Source organism: Pristis pectinata, chromosome 14, assembly GCF_009764475.1.
Source record: "Pristis pectinata isolate sPriPec2 chromosome 14, sPriPec2.1.pri, whole genome shotgun sequence".
Lineage (NCBI taxonomy): Eukaryota > Metazoa > Chordata > Chondrichthyes > Rhinopristiformes > Pristidae > Pristis > Pristis pectinata.
Genome location: NC_067418.1, coordinates 22,191,037 through 22,206,118, shown reverse-complemented (window position 1 = coordinate 22,206,118; position 15,082 = coordinate 22,191,037). Strand labels below are relative to the sequence as shown.

Below are 15,082 nucleotides of genomic sequence, written 5' to 3'. Positions count from 1 at the left end.
TGTGCAAATATCAGAGAAAGGTGTCAGCCATTATTGCATACTGCCCATGATAACCAGACAGTAGACACCAGTCATGACTGCCATGGAGGAGAGAGGCTGTAGGGTGGAAGTAGGGAACTTCAGAATTTACTCAAAGAGCCCACAAAATAGTTACAACTGACATACAGGTCAGGCGAGAGGGTTTGTGCATCAGAGGGGCTGGGGACAATATGAGAAGAGGCAAATGGGAGGGGCATTGTTGGCTTTTCCACAATGAGAATCCTCCTCCAGTAGAGCAATGTTGAAATCACCTCACAGGCAGAGGCTAAATGAAATCTGTCACGCATGCCCATTAACACTTTCACAGTGACTAGTTCATTCTCATATCACCAAGTGAAATGCTTTAACGTCATAAGGTGTTCTAGGTGCAGCTGATAAGTGGACTTATCTTCAGTTTTGTCTTTGCTGTAAGGACAGGCTCCCAGTTTCCCATCACCACAAGATCAAGATACCAAGCAGGAAGAGCAGAAGGAGGTTGATGAGCCTGAGGGAAAGAGTGCAGGGAGAGGAGACGGAGTAATGATCACGATAAAGAGAAGGCTCTTGTACGACCTTGGATTTAAGCAGCACAGAGGAAGAGCAAATTAGATAAGAGGGAAGTATATCATAGGGAGATTCACCAGGCACAGGCTGGTTACAGAATAGCAACCAACCATTGGGCATTTGTTTACGAGGCTCATCGAAGGGCAGGTCTATGGATCAGTACTGCCCCAGAGGACTAACTGACTTGAGGACCACGTTCAGAATGGTTTCATTGTGGTGAGTGCATTGTCAGGCCTGTCTGACCAAATGCAAGAAGCCACATTACAAAAGACGAGGTGCTGATAGCCTTAAAGTGCACAAAGATAGATGAATCCCCAGGGCCTTAGAAGCCAGGGAAGAAAAAGTTGAGGCCCTGGAAGATACTTATATTATCGTTAACTACGGGTGAGGTACTGGAAGACTGGAAGGTGGCTGATGTTGTGCTTTTATTTAAGAAGGGCGGCAAGGACAAGCCAGGGAACTACAAGCTGGTGAGCCCAATATCAGTGGTGAGATAGTTGCTGGAAGGGATCCTGAGGGACAGAATCTATTTGCATTTGGACAGGCAAGGACTGAGTAGGGATAGGCAGCATGAATTTGTGCATGGGAAATAGTGTCTCACAAACTTGAGTGAGTTTTTTTTTTAAAAAGAGGATTGATGAGAGCAGGATGGTAGATATTATTCACATGGATTTTACCATGGCCTCTGACAAGGTTCTGCATGGCAGGCTGGTCCAGAAGGTTAGGTCACATGGGATCCAGGGTCAGAGGGCATGCCAGTGGAGGCTTGGTCTTTCATTGAAGGATTGTGACCAGTGATATGTTGCAGAGATCGGCACTAGATCCACTGTTGTTTGTCATTTATATTAACAATTTGGATGAGAATATATTTGGTACTGTTAGTGAGTTTGTAGATGGCACCAAAATCGGTGCTATTGTAGACAATGAAGGTTATCTAAGATTACAACAGGATCTAGATAAATTGGGAAAGTGGGCCAAGGAACGGCAGATGAAATTTAAGTGTTGTGTAGCACTTTAGGAATTTAAACCAGGGCAGGATTTACACAGTAAATAGCAGGGCACTGGAGAGTATCACAGAACAGAGGGACAAGTACATAGTTCCCTGAAAGTGGCAACACAGGTAGACCAGGTGGCAAAGAAGGCTTGCCTTCATTGGTCAGGGTATTGAGTACAAGAGTTGGAATATTATCTTACTGCTGAACAAGATGTTAGTGAGCTTGCACTTCCAGTATTTTGTGTAGTTCTGATCATCTAACAGTTGGTAGGATGTCCTTAAGCTGGAAAGTGTACAGATAAGATTCACAAAGATGCTACCAGGACTCACAAAAGATTTTGTTGATCCAGTAGACCACTCCCTCCACTTTGAAGTCTTTGTCAGGGCTTGGCAGCAATCCCTTCAAACGGCACATTCTAGTCTGGGCAATATTTATGGTGGAGACACAGCAGAGATCACCCAATGTCAATGCTTCTATGGCATCTCATACTGATCCAGGTGGAAGTCTGGTCTCTGCCACATTGGAGCAGCTTGAAACTATTCAGAATGAACAACATATCAGTAGGGACCAGCATCATGATCCCTTTGAACAAAAGAATGTCACGTATGAACAGATCTCAGTACTCAGTGAGCAGCAAGATGCTATTCTTCAGCAGATTGTGTTTCTGAATGGACACAGAATTGTTGAGCATTTCAGTATTCTGCAGTCATTTACTAGAGCTCTGAGATCCAACTTGTGTTGTGAGAGCTTGAAAACTGTACTGTGGGCAGATTAATACCTGACACTGAGGGAATGTAGAATACATTAATGTGGATTGTAACCAAAAGTGTCTGGTTCAATTTTGCAATTATCACTTTTTTCACCAGAAATGATTGCTGAAGTGATTACTCCAAGTTAAATTGATTTTTTTTTGGATTACAACGCACTTAAAAAAAACAGCAAATAGATTACTCAATCAACAGGCTCGTCCGAATTCTCTGCAGCAGAACTCGGAATCGACCTTATCAACCAGGGTGCTGGCATCCAGATTATATGTAGTTGCAGGTCACTTGTGTTGAGTGGCTCACCACTTGTAGATTCTGTTTCTAAGTACCTTCTACAATCTGCAAAGTGTCTATACCTGAGCTGGTGCTGCAGGTGTCAGATTGAGGGATGCTCTCTCTTCACCTTGGAGTTTAATTGTTCAATTACCACCTGAAGTTTGGGGTTTCCTTGTTCTCTGAAAGGGTCCTCGTTGTCAGAAATGATCAAAGATGGCACTGGAGAGATGCAACACTTTGGCGGCAGCTAGCTTTCTTGTGAATGCTGCTTATATGATGCTATGTGCCTGTGATGCTGCTGCAAGTAAGTTTTTCATTGCACCTGTGCATACATGCACTTGTGCATATGAAAATAAACTCAGCTTTGAGTCTGAGGGGAAAAGCAAATATAAGCTTATAGGAGGCGGCTAGGGATGGTGCAATGAGCTACATAGTTCCATTGGGAAGTGCTTAGATGTCAGCAGAGTAGTTCTTCAAATGAGGCCCAAGTGAAGAACAAATAGATGGGAAGGATAGCCAATCATAAGAGCATGTGGGATTTGAGGGAGCTGATAGTGAGGAAAAGGATTAGTTACAGGCATACCATCATTCTCAATGGTCTCAGCACTGTTGGCATCTCCATTTATAGTCAGCACTCTGTCCTCCAGGAGAGCATGACCTTGCAGCCAATTATGTTCCCCATTGGTTTGTTAGTACTGACACTGCTAATGTGTCATCATCTCCTGCAAAAGAGAATCATGCAATCTGTCTGGCTGATGTGGTTAAATGGATATTATTATGTATCAACTGTGGGATATGATATTTGCTGCATTGATAACATATGCTGCCTGTGAATGAATTGCTAATCTTGACTTAAGTGTGTGTTCAATGAACATTTTCCATCACTATATTCAGCTCGTTAGATCTGCTATTCCCTGTATTCACCAGCTGGTACCACTGCCACTTCAATATATGCCAGCAGCACCTCCTGCAAGTATTTCCCCTCCTCTTCAGGGTATCTCATGAACAATACAGTCCTGCTTTGGTAATTCAGAGAGAACACTTCCTTTCCCTTTCTGCTACATCTTCTCACAAACTGCTGCCACAATGAACTATGTCCTTAGGAAATACAGACCAGCTATAACATAGTTTGAACTAGTGCCATTCACAAAACTGTGTGAAGGCAATAAACAGCATTGTTTATACCATGCAATCACTGAAATCATGATAATGAGCTGGCAGCAGTAATTTCTTGTGGATCCTGCTGCAGCATAAATGGATGCAAACCCAGTGCACATTTTCAGCATTATCACATTTATCCTTTGGTATTACTTTACAATGGATGATGAAAAAATGGCCACTGATTCAGTACTTTCTGGTCTTCAAATAAATTAGTATCCATGAGATTAAATGGACTCTTCATTGAAAAGGGATGTTTCATGTTATAGCACAGGTTCTGATCAGAGAATAAGACCAGAATTGAAATATTAGCCTCTGGGAATATTTCTCAACTGGACCCCTTCAATATTTTCTCTCAAACAAGGTCCAAATGTGAGTAAAATTAGCATTGTATTTTCCCCATCGCATTTATCCTTCATGACCTTCATCTAAGTAACAATCATAAAATTATGATCAAGTGTGAAATACAAGTATATCTCAGTGAAAATCAACATCCAAGTGATGACCCACGTTATATATAGCAAAATCTATTACCAGCTTGGGGAGGATAAATGAAAAAAAAATGCCATAGAGGATAGTATATATTTACAAATCAATTTACAAATCAAACTTTTTCTAAATTTCATTTCCAAACTTCATTGAAACATTTACTTCATGGCATATTGCTATATTACAAGACTTTAAAAAAAACAATTAAATTATGTGGTGCACAAACAGATAAAGCAAATACCATTTCACAGCACAGCAGTTTCTGGATATGATCCTTTGTTAAATGTCATCTGGTAACTGCACAATGAAAGCAACTAAAACCAATCCAAATGAGAAATGAAATGTCACCTTGGGAACAAATTACATGTGAATAAGTCTTGATTAAAAAATATCTTTATATGCTGCATTTGTGAAAAAAAATATTTTGATGGGTATTTTCAAAAGGAAATAGCTTTTGACTTATTCATGTTTCACTTGATAAGTGCACTCCCTGTCAAAGCTCATTAATTTAGTTCTTTTAATGTAGTGTATTGTGGAAGAAAATGAAATATTTATGAATGCAAAAAAAGTATGTCTATTTATATGTCAAAATATAAACATCTATTCACAGTGCTTCTGCCTCCCACCATGAAAGATTGTTGGATTGTTTATTTCAATCCTAGTATTTTCTAACTGGTGTATTCCTTCACTAATTTTTATTTGGCATGGTCTCCGGAATTTCTTGTCATGCACGAGCTTATTTCTCTGCATAAAAATTGCATACATTAACATTTTGAAGTAAAATGCTTGGTGTTATACAGAGCTGCATTTGTTTGTCACCAGTTTATTAAATTTGGAATTAACATTTGCTTTATTCATAGATTTACTGCTGCAGTCCATAAGTAAATGGAATAATATGCTCCAAGAAAGTACAAAAAAACTGCCCTTTTCCAACTTTCCTACCAACTTCCTTTACAACTTCTGCCCTTTGTATTGATTTCTGTTATGGATTAGAACAGTTCATACCCAGTTCAAATGCAAAATCCAGTTTTGGAAAATCAGATTAAACAGTCTATATATGTGCTAAACCAGAAGAGCTTCTCTGGATAATTTAATATCTTCTTGCATGTTCTTCTCAGACAAAGGCAGAAAATACAAAAGGAATAGGGATCAGTTTGAATTAATGATAATAATCTTACTCAAGGAGACACAAGAGACTGCAGATGCTGAAATCTGTAGTGAAAAGCAAACTGCTGGGAGAATTTGGGTAATGTTACTCAAGCCATGCTCTCCTTTACTGATCAGGGAATAAAGGTAAAATGATACAACCAAGTTTAATTCATACTGACATGAAAAAAGGAAATGCAGGAAATATTCAGCAGATCAGAAAGCAGCTGTGAAGAGAGAAGTAGAATTAATATTTCAGGTTGATAACTTTTCATCAGAAGAGTATCAACCTAAAATCCCTAGTCTATTTTTTTTCCTCTGAGTGTTGTCCAACCTACTGAGTATTTCCAACATATGTTTTCTTTAATTCAGATCTCCTGTATGTGCAGTATTTCCACACTGATTGGAATCACTGGCCAAGTGCAAGAAACTCCATCCACTGTGTTATTGTCGAAAAGGTGGCCAGACAGAATTGAGAGCTTTGGGATCATTGCAGACACATCGTGAAATGGAGTCACCTAATGATGTAAATTTGAAAAAAATTGCTTTTCCACAATTTTTTCATTGGGCCTATTTTTGTGTGTGTCTCTCTCTCTCTAGATATAGATATAGATAGATAGAGACACACCCTGATAAAACTAAATAAGTGGAAATTTTGAAGAAATTCACCTTTCACATAAATTGAAGTATTTCTCCAAATTATTGACCAATATTTATGTGCTACCCAAAACCTTAAAAAACCTTCAAAGGATATTTGCAAACATTGTGTATATGGCAAGTTGCCTTGAAACAAGTATTAGGATGAATTCCACAGTCCTGAGCTTACAAGGGATGTTGGCTTGTCAGTTTCCTTCCCATATTTAGCTTTTAAAACTGTGGAAATTCTTTGATTCAAGTCTTTTAGTCCTCATGACTCTTTTAATGGAATTTTTCATCAATCCTTTTCCTCAGGGCGTGAAGGCTAATACTGGGAAATTAGAATTTTTTTTCATCTTCTACTTTCCACTGTCAGCATCAAAAAATCCTGCTCCGACCTAACCTGCGTTAATCACAGAGCAACACTTTTTTACATTCTAAAATGATGTCACTTAGCTTCCAAAGAAGCATCTTCATCTCCAATGCTGTAACTTTTCCATACTTCTGCTTCTGAGCAAGATTGTCAACTCAGTATGTTATTCATTTGATTTCATGCATGCTAAGAAAGGACGAGAGAATGTCCATTTCAACGCTTACGAGAAAAAGATAAACAGTTAAAAAAGCAAGTTTCAACATGTTCATCTGGATTGGATGCAAACCAAGGACAAATATCTGAGGAAACAGACTCAGTTATCATAATACTCAATTGGTAGTCCTCTTGCCAGAAGATTGTGGATGCTAGGAACTAAGAAATCTAGGCTGGCATTCCAGAGCAGTATTAGTGAATCCTGCACTGTCAGATGTGCCATCTGTTTGTGCCATTAAACCCAAATCCAATTTTTCTCTTAAGTGCATGTAAAATGACCCACAGCAGTATTTCAAAAAGAGTGAGAGATGTGCCCTGTATCACTGGTGATAATTACCTAAAGCATCACTTATCTGGACATTATCACGTTTCTGCTTGTTGGAGATTGTTGTGCACAAACTGCCCTGTTTTCCACTTACAACAATGACTACATTTTAAGAGAACCTCAGTGGCCATCAATGCCTGGAGATTTCTGAAAAGGAAGTGAAAAGATTTATATTTTATATTATTTTATGTACAAGCAGATACTGTTTTTCTGGGAAACAGGAACAAAAATGCATTTTCCAATCCCTTAAAATTGTTTTATGCTCTCAATAATCACTTCATCACTTTTAATTTTCAGAAGCAATAGCTGGAAGAAATTGTAAACGATGATCAACTAGAAAACAGAGACAAGTATCATCCAATATCTTTGATCGATGCAACTTTAAAGAATGACATTTTAACAAGGTAATTAAAGTTTCTGAACAAACAAGTTCAGGACACAGGGAATACTTGCCTACACGAATGAATGACAAGATCTCTGCATTCATTTTCAATACTGGATTAAGTATTATCTTAGCTCAATAACAGCACTCTCACCTCCAAGTCAGAAGATTGTAAACTCAGGTCCCACTCCAAAACATGAATACTTCATCTGATATAATGTGCTGACTTACAGTGAGACTCTAAAACAAGACTTGGACTACTCATAAAGGTAAAAATGAAAAGTACCATCTCACAATTTGAAGTAAATCAGAATAGTTCTCACTGTGTCCTTGTGTTCCAAAAACAGACTCCCTGGCCTTTCATCTCATTGGTGCATACCATACATTGTCTTCTGCTTGCACACAAAAAATGTGACTGCTCTAAAATAATTGTTTGTGCATCTTAGTGGGATGTCTTGAGAACATGGCACTGTACAACCTAAATGAAGCAGCTTCTATACTTTTTCCTTGCTGAAATTGAATGTTACTTATTACTTTTGCATTGGCCTTACACATTTTTATGTGCTTTTGTTTCCTGTTACTTTTGTTTTTTCTCCTGGCATACAATCACGCAGCACAGAAGTTGGTTGCTCAGCCCATCAAACCTGGGCAGCTCTTTAAAAAAAATACCAAGTTAGTTGAATTCATCTGCTTCTCACATACTTCCACAATGTTTCCTTTTCCTTCAAGTCCCTACACTCCATCAAACAGTGCATCTCAAATTATTACCATTTGTACAAAACCATTTTTTTTAAAATATCTTCCAAATTTTATACCAGGTGGACATTTTGAAATTGACCTGTAAGCCTAAGCCCAAATCATTCACCTACACCCAAAGGCAGCAATGGTCCTATTGAAGACCCTTACAGAACTCTATTATAGACTTCCCACCAATCCAAAAAACAACAGCTATTTATCACAATTCTTAGTTTTCTATCCTTAGTCAGTTTTGTATCCACACAGCTGCCACACATCTATCCAAAGGCTTAAATGTTGCTGTCAAGTGAAATGCATAATACTTTGTCAAATGAATTTTGGAAGTTCTTATATACCTCAAATGTAGTCCTGGTGAAAGGACATTGACTTGAAAAGTTAGCTGTTGCTTCACTCTCCACAGATACTACTTGACATTTAGCATTTTCTGTTTTATCAACAGGAGTACTGTCATCAGGAAATTCAGTCTAATTAACCAAAGATGATTTACTGTTAACAACCTGTGCAGAGTTTCCATTGTTGGTCCAAAGTTTTCCACATGGTTATCAATTCTGTGCCAGATGATTGTTTCAGAAAGTTTTCTTATTATTAGCTTTAACTAATTGGTCTGCAATTGCCAAATTTATTTTTCTCCCATTTTATGACCAAATGTGCAAAGTAGACCATCCATCCTCAGTGTCAATTTTTTTCTGATAAGAATTGGAAGATCAGAGCCACCAGCTCTGCCATTGTTACATTTCCATGCATTGATTTCCAAGCAATTTACCTCATTGAATGCTGTGGTAATTACTTATTAATCACAGCTGTGGTGAAATCCTCTTGTGTGGTAACCTTTAATGCAAAATACACATTTTGTGCTTCATTCTTGTCTTATGTCATCAGCAATTGTTTTCTATTCTGTTCCTATTTGGCTCTGCCTATCACTACACTTTCCCTATTAATGTGCCTTTAGAGCATTATTTTCCTTTTATTTTTATATTGTCTCTTAATTCCATTTGCCCTCTCTACTTTTTATGTTAAGCCTGATTCTTCCATGCATTATCAAGATGACGTCTGCTATAAGGCATCTGTTTCTGCTTCTCCCTTTCATAACTGCACTTCTATCAGTTTCACTTTCTAAGATACTGGAGGATAGCTGGTAAGTTAAACTAACAAAGTGCTTCATTAAATAAAAGAATTGACAGTACATGGATCCTTTCATCTGTTGTACATCCACTACACAAGAAACAAGCAGCTACTCCATATTGTTGCAATGTATGCAGTGAGCAATTGGTCACATGCTACAATCCTTAAAGCAGTATACATCCAATGTGACATGAGAACTCCTTATTAGCCATTGATCCCTATTACTTCTTTTTATTATTGATTCACAGGAGTTGTGGGTCATTGGCCTGGCTGAAATTCAAGGCTCATCCCTACTTGGCCTTGAACTGAGAGGGCTGCAGTTAAAAGCTGACCACATAATAACAGTGGTATAAAGGCCAGGCTGGGTCAGATTATCAGATTTTTCCTTAAAGGGACTTAATAAACCTGGTAGCCTTTTTATTCAATTAGTTGGCAATTCCATAGGCATAATAGTATTGTGCTAGTTTGTTTTAGCTCTCAAATATATTTAAATGAATTGAAGTCACATTCACCAGTGGCATGGTTGGATTTGAATTCATCTCTGGATTATCCATCAGCCCTTTTGCATGCCAGCCGATAACTTAACATTCATGCCACAACTATCCCTCTATCACCTTCTGACTCCCACACTTTACAAATCTGGCACTAGATTCCCTGCTATAACATAAATGCAACATTACAATTTCATCGATTGTAAAATAACAAGCCACTCTATAATTGTGAAATAATAAATTTCCATGTCAAAAAGATGTGAATTCACACATTTTAGGAGAGGATGTGATGGTACAGAGGAGGTAAGAATGGGGACTTAGCTAAGGAATCGACAGAAGGGGCCGTCAATACTACCAACCAAGGAGGGTTTCATGTCCTTGGAGGATGACTTCCCAAATGAAGGCTTTCCCTCTTTCCTTCTGCAGTCTCTTGGCAATTAAGTTTGACACTGACTTACTTACATTGAATTTTGAAATGACTACTCAGTCCTACGCAAGGTCTCTGCAAAATCCTCTAAGGAAGTACAAGCAAACCAACGTCAGTGCCTTCTCCCAGGCTCAGTATTGAAGCCTTAGTTACACTCATTCAGCTATGTTGGGCTGGCCAATTCATTTTCATGCCCAACACTACAGTCATAGAGCAATACAGCACAGATATAGGCCAAATGAGTCCATGCAGACTATGCTGCCACTAGCTAGTCCCAGTTTCCTGTGTTCAGCCCAGATCCCTCTAAACCCCAGCCCTCCAAGTATTTATCCAAGTTCTTCTCAAATTATACTATTGTACTTGCCTCAAGCACTTCCTCTGGCAGCTCATTCCAAATACTTACCACACTCTACTTGACTCCTTAAGACAGACACACTAGTCTGAGCATTGCCATTAGGGAGAGAAGAAATGATCCCAGGATGTGCCCAAAGCCTCCTTGTATAAATACATCATCCACACTGACTCTTGGGAACCTGGCCCACGATCATTCAGAGTGGAGAAGATGCATTCAGCATGATATTCTGAACATCAAAGCTATGCACTGGGAGCAAACAGAGACTCTGCAAAGGCAGTGGATGTAGTGGACCACTTCATAAAGTTATCCATGCTTCTAATGGATTTAGGTGGTCAGGATCACTGATCTTCAGTAAATTATGATCCTTATGCCTGGTTTGAAGTCCTGTCTTCGAACACTCTTTTCCTCAGGCAGCCAAACGCTATGCTGATACACTGGAGGCAGAGATAGATTTTGTCGCTGATGTCTCCTTTCACTGCTTCCCAAAATATAGGAGACATTGATCCCACATTGATCAGGGACTGAACATGGATCTTGATTGTTAGGGAGTGCTGATAGGCAGGAAATGGTTACTGACAGACTTTCGTCTTCTGGATGGTTACCCTGAGGACTATTTTATTTGTGTGCTTCAATGAAGGAATCTACTAGTAGGGCAGGCATGGTAGTGTAGCAGTTAGCGTAACACTATTACTGCACCAGCGACCCGGGTTCAATTCCGGCCACTGTCTGTAAGGAGTTTGTATGTTCTCCCTGTGTCTACGTGGGTTTCCTCCAGGTACTCTGGTTTCCTCCCACTTTCCAAAGATGTACGAGTTAGGAAGTTGTGGGCATGCTATGTTGGCACCGGAATTGTGGCAACACGTGCAGGCTGCCTCCAGAACACTCTATACAAAAGATGCATTTCACTGTGTGTTTCGATGTACATGACACTAATAAAGATATCTTACCTTATCTAATAGCTTGGCCTCTGAATGCACATATATGGAAATGTTGTCTGCACACATTAGATCTTGATGACTGAAGTTGGTGTGAGCTTGTTTCTGGAGTGGAGGCAATGCAAGTTGAATAGTTTTCCACCTTTCGTACAAATGCAATCTTACCAAGTGGCTGTACCTATGAGCACAGTTTTAAATTGCTATGCAACTGGATTCTTACAGGCTGCCTTGGGTAAATTCAGTCACCACAGTCAGTCATAATAATAGGATTCTGGATTTTCAGTTCAGGTTGATGTCTCAATTAATCACATTTTCTTCAGAATCCACAATGCAAAGCAAGTCAGCAGTCACTTTTTTCAAATCCATTGTTTTATCTGTTATACTAATGGTGCATTTAAGGTGTTTATGAGAGGCCCTTCTTCCCCCGCCCCCCCCCGAAACCAATTTTATAAATTGGAAATAATTGTCTAGTCATGTGCAGTACCAATCCTGTTCTAATGAGACAAACGTTCTATCAGAATTCTTAATTGAATAACAGAAATACCTCCTGCAGCCTTGGTAAATTAAACACATTAAAACAATTCAAATTGTAATTGAGCAATCAAAACACTGAAACCTTGTCAGATGTGGTGGAGCCCTGCACACGTACAAAGAGTAACTGTGGCCTGCTGTTTGATTCTCGGCTATGCAATTCACGTATGTCAAGTCTTTCCGGGACAGTGTGAGCAATGAGAAAGAGGAAGGGGAATAGGAATAGGCCAATTTTTAACAAGACCATGGGGCTACTTAACAGGAGGGTGATTCAGTGCTGCAAGAAGCTCATCACCTGCAGGTTGTTGATGTCATACTGGGAGCTTTCTGACAAGATGTTTGCGTGTGGGTGTTCTTAGCAGTATTCACTTGTGGTCACCAAACTGTTTTCAGCGTGGGCTGAAGCAAATGTATTGGACTGCCTGAGCTTTCTCCCTGTAAAATGTCTCTCTTGGCAGCTGCTTTACCCAACCTCACCTTATTCTTAACAGTAAGGCATCCATATGGGCACTTAAGAAGCTGGGAGCATTTCCAGCAGGGATTTTTTTTTCCAGCTTCACCTCCTTCAACCAGTCATTTTCTCCACTTTTGCCTTGTGATTCCTGTTTTGTGTAAATGTAGCCACATTTTATGCACTGCAGCTACATTATCAATTCACTACTTTGCAGTGCATCAGTCGTCAAGGACCAGGATACCACTCTGAAGCTTGCCAACTAACTGTGCCAGCAAAGTGATGTGGGTCTGCAGTTCTTGCTGGCTACGCAGTTCTTGCTGGCTACCAGTCGGTCTGTTCATACTGGACCTGTCCTGCAGAACAGAATCTCCACTGGCGATTCCTGAATGTCAGCACCTCATCTGATGGACCTATCTTACTGGCCCTTCCTTTTGGGCGGCACAGAGACAGCAGGTAAGATAAGATCTTTATTAGTCACATCTACATCGAAACACAGTGAAATACATCTTCTGCGTAGAGTGTTCTGGGGGCAACCCACAATTGTCACCATGCTTCTGGCGCCAACATAGCATGCCCACAACTTCCTAACCTGCATGTCTTTTGAATGTGGGAGGAAACCCACGCAGACACAGGGAGAACGGACAAACTCCTTACAGACAGTGCTGCTGTCTCACAGATTCTGCAACTTGGCTTCAATCTTAACCTCCTGTGGTGAGTTTGCAATTCTCCTGTGGCCATGTGAGTTTCTGCCAAGTTTTTTAGTTTCCTCCCACATCCCAAAGGTGTGCCGATTTACAGATTAGTTTTCCCCTAGTGAAAGTGGCTGGTAGAAGAATCAGAGGGAAGTTCATGTGCATGTGAGAGAGAATAAGTTGCAAGAATAAGTGGAGCAATAGCATTTAAGGCATTGTTCTGAGAGCCAGCATAGACTTGATGGTCTGAATGTCCGCCTATGTTGTGAAAAATGTGAGAAATACCCTTGAGTCGTTCAGCAAGATGGTCATCCCAACTTTGGGTGGGTCCTGGTGTGCCTCTGACAGGCTTTGATAAAATGCCTTTAAGTCCTTAAAAATTAAAGTAATAGTTTTTTATAAAAAGGTAGTTAATTAAAAACAGTTGGAAATAATCAGGACAATTTCATTGTTTTCTATTTTAATCTACAGGCCTAGAATCTCCATTGACATCAATGGGATTTTTGCACCTATGCAAGGGCTGACTCAACATAGGATTTAAGTGGCTATTTCCCCAATTTGCTGATGGGGGATCCCAATGATACTGGGTCCAGCCATTGAATTCCAACAATGAAATATACTGGCAGACTCCATACCCCTTATCTATCAGTCTTACAGTATGCCCTTCAAGTCAAGTTGCTGTGCTGTGCTGTGAGTTCCCTTCGGAACCACTAGCCACAGAGAGCAAAATGTGATATAGTTACTTGTTCTTCGACTGTGATCATAGAACGTAGAGCAGGACAGAACAGGAAATCCTGAGAGATTCCTCTGGAAAATTAACATCATGACATATGAAGTTACTGATAGTTAGAGTATATTATTCAGAGGAACATGTATATTGCTGGCTGCTAACACCGATTTAGCGTGGTGAGCAAGCAAGAAGCTAAGGTTAAAACAGCTCCTCCTATATTAGACAATCATAAGACAAAGTCTCACTCCATTTATGACCCACACCTCAATGGTTTGCTGAGCTTGTTCTTCATGGTAGATTGCTTCATTTATCATCAGTATGGGCATGTTATATGTTGCTTTCTATTTTCAAAAGAATACAGAGGAAAATCTGAAAATCAGGGTTGTAACATTTAAGGGTACCCACTGAGCATTCTACATTCAAGCTGATGTGAAGCAATTATTGCACAAAAATTCTAAGGGCCATTTAATGAGTGGCTGAGAAAACAATCCATTGATATGTGTATGAAAGGAAACCTGTCCTTCTCACAATCACTGATTTGTTGATACAGTTTCAGATATGTAGGAAAGAATAACAGAAGGTTCAAAGAGAACCTTCTTCCATTCTATTACAGAGGTTTCCTTTTGTTCTTTCCCTGGTTCTGCATTGATTTAAAACCATTTGACTCTGGCATTTTTCAGTTCTGATGAAGGTGTATCCACCTGAAATGTTAACCATGTCTATTTCTCTCCAAAGGAATTGTCATTCATTCATAAGATGTGGGTGTGGCTGACAAAGCCAACACATGCTGCCTTCTCCTCATCCAGGGTAAAGATGCCAGGAATTCTTCTTCAAATGATATCAGTGAATGATAGGTGCAAATTTCATGTTACTTGCTTTTTTATTCCACCTGCTGTGACTTTTAATTTATTACTCTAGATTTCCAGCACCCACAATATTCACAATGTTTTCCTTCAGGTTTCTCTGTTTCAGTGACAGTTTTCAAGCTAAGTAGTTGCTGTTGAAGCTGAAGACCTGCTGGAAGCATGAAACACAGCCCCTTGCCTTTGCTGGATACCCATTAGTCTCCCTGGATTTGGAATTCTTCCTTTATTTTCATAACCAACATATCGAGGAACTAGCGATCACCTGAGTGGCCAGCCTTTATTGCTCTTCCACATTAGTTCTGTAAGAATGTCCTGCTCCAAATTTGCCTCTTTCCTCTCAACCACTTTATCCTGTAAAACCTCTAGGTTCTTGTTTGTGTGAAG

At 39.7% G+C, this 15,082-nt stretch overlaps 1 long non-coding RNA gene across 1 annotated transcript; it reads left to right on the top strand.

Moving 5' to 3' along the window:
* Positions 1–7,329: 7,329 nt before the first annotated feature.
* On the top strand, positions 7,330–14,686 carry LOC127577881 (uncharacterized). Its single transcript, XR_007957457.1, has 3 exons — positions 7,330–7,361; positions 12,625–12,863; positions 14,568–14,686. It is a non-coding gene; the product is annotated as an uncharacterized LOC127577881 (long non-coding RNA).
* The last annotated feature ends 396 nt before the right edge of the window (positions 14,687–15,082 follow it).